At 39.2% G+C, this 6,784-nt stretch overlaps 1 long non-coding RNA gene across 1 annotated transcript; it reads right to left on the bottom strand.

The window, feature by feature from the left end:
* Nucleotides 1-3,763: 3,763 nt before the first annotated feature.
* LOC119515194 lies at nt 3,764-6,418 on the bottom strand. The gene is made up of 3 exons (XR_005212989.1): nt 6,329-6,418; nt 4,672-4,715; nt 3,764-3,871 (listed from the first exon to the last, which is right to left on the bottom strand). It is a non-coding gene; the product is annotated as an uncharacterized LOC119515194 (long non-coding RNA).
* Between the last annotated feature and the right edge of the window lie 366 nt (nt 6,419-6,784).

The raw sequence follows: 6,784 nt of genomic DNA, 5'->3' as shown, positions 1-6,784 counted from the left end.
TCTTCGAGATTTCAGACTGATCACTAACAAAGCAGCTTACTTAAGACATACCAGGTCAGACTTGTTGTGATCCAATGAACAATATTTGAAAATCATCCTATAATGAGCCTTTATAAATTATTATAATTAAGCTGGTTGTTATTAGCCTGCCCTTCCTTGGTCCCTAATTTAATTTCCTTCACAGAGTTCTTTCTTCTACCCATCTTTCTACTTAAATGCTTAAAATAAAAAGAGCAAATCACTCCCTTTTAAAATTGCATAATGTGCCTTCATTTTATCTTGATCATTTAGATCACACTACTTTTATTAGTAGAGAAATGATCTGAATATTATTTTGAGTCTATTTTAAGCATAGAATGAGCCTGAGAGCAAGAGACTCTTTGAAGGCTTATGGGAATGTTTACAGTCACATCTGTGTCCAGTCCAAAGTAACATACGAAAGTTAAAAGTAAATGCCAGTAATGTGGGACTTTAAAGAGGGAAGACCTGGAACAAAAAGCTCACACACTATTATGTGCAGATTCAAAGATTTATGAGCTGTTACAACTAAACACACACTCACGCATGCTAATGAAATTGTATTTAGATCTCATAATGTGTTCCCGAAATAAAATCCCTAAGCCAACTAGAGTATTAGAATAAAGAAAAAGTACTTTGGATGGAGAAAATCTTGGTTCTACCTCACTCTTCTTTCCTTCTTTTTTTTGCCCTCCCTTCCTAAGTTCCCTCCTTCTTCCCTTCCTCCCTTCCTTCCTTTTTTGAGGCAATTCCTTGAGAAGTGCTCCTAATTTATTAGAGGTATAGCTTTTTCTCTTGTAAAACAGAGACTGAAAATTCCTACTTCATAGGGTGTTTTAGTTTCCTAGCTGCTAAAACAAACACCATAAGTGCTGGTTTGAAGCAGTTATGTGCCCCAGAAAATGCCATGTTCTTTTAATCCATTCCTGTGGGTGCAGACCTTTTGTGGGTGTGATCTTTTGGTTAGGTTATTTCAATTGCAATGTGACATATCCCATCCAAGGTGGGTCTTAATCTTGACAGAATTAACCCACAGAGCTTACAGAGAGAAAAGCCTTGGAGAATAAACCCAGTACCTATTTCTTATTGACAGTGACCTTTGTTATCCTGGACATTCACATTCACTTTCTTTTCATAATGCAAATGGATTTGGGTTTGATGAATTATCCAGATGTGGCGAGAGTGTAGACTACATTATTGGTTACCACAGTTCCAATAGGTGAATACTTTGGATGCAGTGAAAATGTCCCATTACCCATAATGCTAAGCAGGAGAGGTCATCTTTAGTTCAGAGCCCCAATCTGGAAGTTATTCTTCCTGCCAAAAAGAGCAGACTATAAAACCACCTTCCCAAAATAGTGGCAGAGAAGTATATGGAGGCAGCTGGTTCTTTTCTTGGAGTGGGTGGGGGCACTGAAGCCCTGTGCTGGTGGAGAAGATACATGCAAGGGTTACACGTAACTGGCAGCTGGCTTTTGCAAAAGTAGATCAATTACCTATTGCCACAATACTGCTGCATAACAAATATCCCCAAATCTCAGAGGCACTTATTTAGCTCACAGGTCTACAGGTCAGTGAATTAGGCTGGGCTTGGCTGGACAGTTTTTTCTGGCCTCAGCTGAGCTCACTCACATGTCTGTGGTCAGTTGGCTGCTGTCTAGAACAATAGGGGTAGCCAAGCCATATATGTATGATCCTCCAGCAGGCTAATCTAGCTTTCTGGGATCAGGTGTCAAGTTTATACATGCCCTTCAATTCTTGTCACATGGTCTGGTTCTGCGGGAGGTCAAACAAAGACATATATTTAGTGCTGAGAATGTTCGATTGAAGGAAACACTAATTAGCCTAAAATTCATAGCAGACCACCTAGAAAGTAGATGAGAATCCAGTGGCATCAAACAAATACTACTGAATTCTGAAAAGCAAGGGTTGAAGGCAAGAATGGGCTTGTTCAATAAGTCCCTGCATGCAGGAAAATGTGGGGGTGGAGTGAATTTTGATCTTACCAGTAGTTCTGGGATGTACCACAGACACAGAGAGTGGAAATACTGTCAAGATTTTTTCTTGGAGTACACTTGGTGCTAATGCCCAATTGAAAAAAAAAAAAATGAAAGCAAGAGATATGAATAGGGGCAAATAAATAAGTAAGCAAATAAATAAGTGGCTAAAAATATTACTTAAATATTCAACACAAGATTCATCAAAAAATAAAATTAAAATAACCATGAGATACACTTTTTAAAGCAATATAAATAAGCAAATAAATAAGTGGCTAAAAATATTACTTAAATATTCAACACAAGATTCATCAAAAAATAAAATTAAAATAACCATGAGATACACTTTTTAAAGCAATATAAATAAGCAAATAAATAAGTGGCTAAAAATATTACTTAAATAATCAACACAAGATTCATCAAAAAATAAAATTAAAATAACCATGAGATACACTTTTTCCTTTTCTTAAATTGAGAAAAATAATATGAGGAAATAAAAGCACAGTGACGTTCTCATCATTTCCCTGGAAATGAGTTAATCTTTAGAAGTCATGAGAAACCCATAAATTTATCATAAATTTAAATGCTTTTAAAAACAAATGCCCAGTTCTTTTCCTGGCAGTACTGAAAATTATAAAACCAGACTGACCCTCCTACGTAAAACAATTTAAAATGCTAGATAAAATATAAATAACATTTTAAAATGTAAGCATGAGTCGGTGAGAAAGTTAAGACTTCTCAGAGGCTTAAGCTCAACTGAGAGCAGGAATCCAGACAGGCCAGCAGACGGTCAAGGCTGACCTCAGGCCAAGGGCATTGCCAAGTCCAAAGGAACCGTGAGATTTGGGGGTTTTTCACAGCCTCCTTGGAAGGTGGGAATGATTGGGGCCAGGAGACAAAACCAGGGCTCCCCATATAAAATTGGGTTCACAGAGAGCTACAGTCCAAAGATAAACGAAGGAGAACATTGTCCTCATTGCCTGTCCTCCCTGAGGCAGGCGAGGTAGATCAGCTGAGGCAGAGAGACACATTGGGCCTAGGTGCAGGGCCGGACATCTGAGATAACATCAAAACTTGCAACAGTGCTAGGAAATAGCTTCACTGCAAGGCAAGAATGTCCTGAAAAACACATTGCCCCATTTCCCCCCATTAACCTAACCCTTGTTCCTTGGTTGCTGTCAAAAACAATCAGGGAAAAGGAGGGGCAGGGTGAAAAAGAAGGGAAGTGGGGAATTTCCATACCCAGCTTCAGCTTGCAGCATAGCAACAACCAGCATACAAAACCCTAAACACAAACCAAATGGGGGAGCGTCTCTCTCTTGAGCAGGCCGGTGCCAATTTCTCTAGTGTGTACTGTCTGCTCAATAAACTTCACTACTTGCTGCTACTAGCCTTTCTCTTCCTTGAATTCTTTACTGTGACGAGACCCCAATCCTGGAGCAGAGCTCAGCTCTGGTGTCAGCAGATTTCCCATAACCCTCCCTAGACCATCCCATTACCCACACCACAGGGATCAGCAAGAAAAGTTTCACGTCGGGTGGAAAAGAAAAATCATCCACTGGGTGATCTAGGCACAAGATGTTCCTCTCTTAGATTTGCAAACCAATTTATATTACTGCTCTCATCTGAAAACCTCAAGCTGAGAATTTTGGTTAAAGTTGTTTTTTTTTACAGTAAAAATAGATGCTTTAATAAATAAATCCTGAAATACCAGTAGTTTAAGCAACACAAACTTGTTTCTTGCTCAGGCTGCATCCAGTTGCCCCAGGGCAGGGGTTGGAAGTGAGGCGTTCTCTAACAGAGACCTGTCGTCTTCATTACATGGCTCATAAGACATCCCTGAGCATCTCATCCACCTTCAGTCATGGGAAGAGGGAAAGGATAAAATGTTGGAACATTTAGGGGTGAAGTGACAGAACGTTAATCTTCCTGAGTTCATGCCCCTTTGCACTGTGACTTTGAAGCTCCCCCCATCAAGAGGTGGAATCTACTCCCTCTCCCCACTGAATCAGGTTCAGCCTTAGGAATTGGGTCAGCCTATAGATTGCTGTCCATGTGACATTCTGGGGTTTCAGAGCCCATGCCTTAAGATGACTGGCAGCTTCCACATTTTCCCTCTTGCAGCCCAAATGCCATTCTGCAATCCTGCTGGAGAGGCAGCCACAAAGAGGAGAATCACAGGGTCCCAGCGCTCAATGAGCACCACCACCCATGACCCATGGGAGAGGCCATCTTGGGCTTTTCAACTTACAGCTTAATACAGTCACGTGACCAAGCCGTCAAGAAGAGCAAAAGCACTGCCCAGTCAACTGACAAAATCATGACAACCAATAAAATAGTTGTTTTATCCACTAGGTCTTGGGGGTTGCTTGTGACAGAGCAATAGGTAACCAAAGTGGTGACTGTTCAGTGGCAAGGTCTTTATGGGCCAAGCCGGAAGTGGGATCTCACCCCACTTGTGCTCTGACAGCCAGAATTAGGGCTCATGCACACCCAGCTTCAAGGGATGCAGGGAAATGGAATCTAGCTCTGTACTTAGGATGAAGAAAACAATGCTGGTGGACAACTAGCCTGTTTCTACCACATAAGTGGTCCCAGTTCGATAATTCCAAGCACTTAGAATAGGCAAAAACAGTTACTGTCTGAAGGCATTTACCTTTACTCCAGACTTCAAAGAATTAGCATGAATTCTAAATAAACCTAAAAAAAATAGAAAGAAGAAAACATTATACGTAAAAGTGGGGATTAATGAAATAGGTGATAAAATATAAGTAGAGAATCAACAAAGTCAACAGTTATTCTTTATTTTAACAAGACTGATAAACCTCTAGCACATTTGATCCAGAAAAAATCGAGAGAAGAGAAAAAGAGCAATACTGGGAAAGAAGATGGAGCAATAACTCCAGCTCTTACAGCTATTTTAAAAGAACATATGAGAATTTATGCCAAAAAAGTATAAAATAAACAAATTCCCCAAATATGGCATATCAACTCAAGAGTAATAAAAAATCCAAATGGCCCCATAACCACTGAGATAAGGGATCAGCATTTCAAACCTTCTCAACAAAGCAAATACCAGATTCTGGAAGATTTGCAGGCAAGTTCTAGCAAACATTCAAAGAGATTATAATTTCAATATTACTCATACTCTTCTAGAAGACAGAAAAAGAATATTTCCCAACTTTTTATGAGGCTAGTGTAATCAAGACACAGAAACCAAACAAGAAGATCAGGGAATGGAAATTTACAAGAAATTTTCACCCATGAAGATATGTATAATAATCCCAAAGAAGATTTTTTCAGACTGAATTAAGCATAGCATAAAAAATATAACACATTGTGACCAAGTTGTATTTGTTGTGATGTTAGTTTTAAACTAATTAACTAAAATAACAAAATTAACTACATTAACATATTAAAATATTGAAATCATCTCAATAAATGTAGAAAGGATTTAGGACGAAATTCAACTTACAATCATTATATTGAAAAAAACTGGGCAAATTAGTATAGAAAGGAATTGTCTTAACTTAGTAAACAGGATCTTAAGGAGAAAAAGGGAGAAGAAAGAATGAGAAAGGAAAGAAGGAAGGGAGGGAGGAAGGGAGGGAAAAAGACAAACTATGATAAACATCTAATTTTATGGTGAAATTTTAAAACTGTTTAAGAACAGGAAAAAGGGAGAATAAGCCTACTATGACCACCTCTATTCAATATTAACCTGGGGAGTCTAATAATTGAAGTAAGGCAAGAAAGAGAAATATCAGGATTGGAAGGTCAAAAATAATGCTGTCATAACTCATAGCTGATATGATTGTTTCTATAGAAAACCATCCTCAAAATCTATAAGAATACTATTAGAATGAATAAAAGAATTTAGCAAGTTTTCTGGAAAAAATCAATGTAAGAGATGCAACATCAATACAAGACAGAAAACGTAATTAACAAACAAACAAAATGAAACAAAGAATGGTAATATAAGCACTACCAACATACATTTGTGAAAGATTTAATTTGGGCAGAAGGGTTCATTTTATTTTTCAAAATGATACAAGCCACACTGAAAATAGAGTAGTCATGAATCAGCCAATTAGTAATTGCAATATTTAAAGCACAAAATCACAATCATAAAACATAAGATGTCTGAGAATTCAAAAAACCAAGTAGATAAATTTAATCAAAATGTATACAATCTGGGTAATATGTCCAATAAGCTTGTTTGGCCTTATAAGTTTCATTTCCACCTAAAGTCCTACAGCATTGTCCGCACAGATGAACTCTCCAAAATGTGAGCCCCGCCCCCAGATTCTTACCTCTTCATCGCCAATGTCTTTTTCTCCAGTCCAATTCAGCCACTCTTTCAAAAGTTGGATTCTAAATTTGGGTCCTGAAGGAGCTCAGGTGAGACACAATGGGAGACGGAGGCCATAATGCATGAGGAAGATACGGTATCACACGTCCCAGAAGGGGCGGAGGGGGAGGCGGCAGGGCACCACGAGGGGTCCCCGGGAAGCACAGTTGGCTGGGGTGGCTCCTCCAGCAGGCCCGGAGCACACACGCAGAGTGGGAGGAATCGGTGGGCTTTTGTAAAGAAGGTGAGTAGATTTCCCTCAGAGTAGGGATCGGCTAGTTTAAAGCAAAGGCGCAGGAAAAGAGAAATGATCAGCAAATGCACATGAAAAATGGTGAGCTTATCATTTGGGACCAACTGTGGGTTTGGCGTGTGCATATAGGGGTGTGGGTGGTGGCTGCAGATACGGATTTGGGCT

The sequence above is a fragment of the Choloepus didactylus genome, chromosome 19 (genome assembly GCF_015220235.1).
Source record: "Choloepus didactylus isolate mChoDid1 chromosome 19, mChoDid1.pri, whole genome shotgun sequence".
Classification (NCBI taxonomy): Eukaryota; Metazoa; Chordata; class Mammalia; order Pilosa; family Megalonychidae; genus Choloepus; species Choloepus didactylus.
This window is presented reverse-complemented; position numbering and strand designations above follow the sequence as displayed.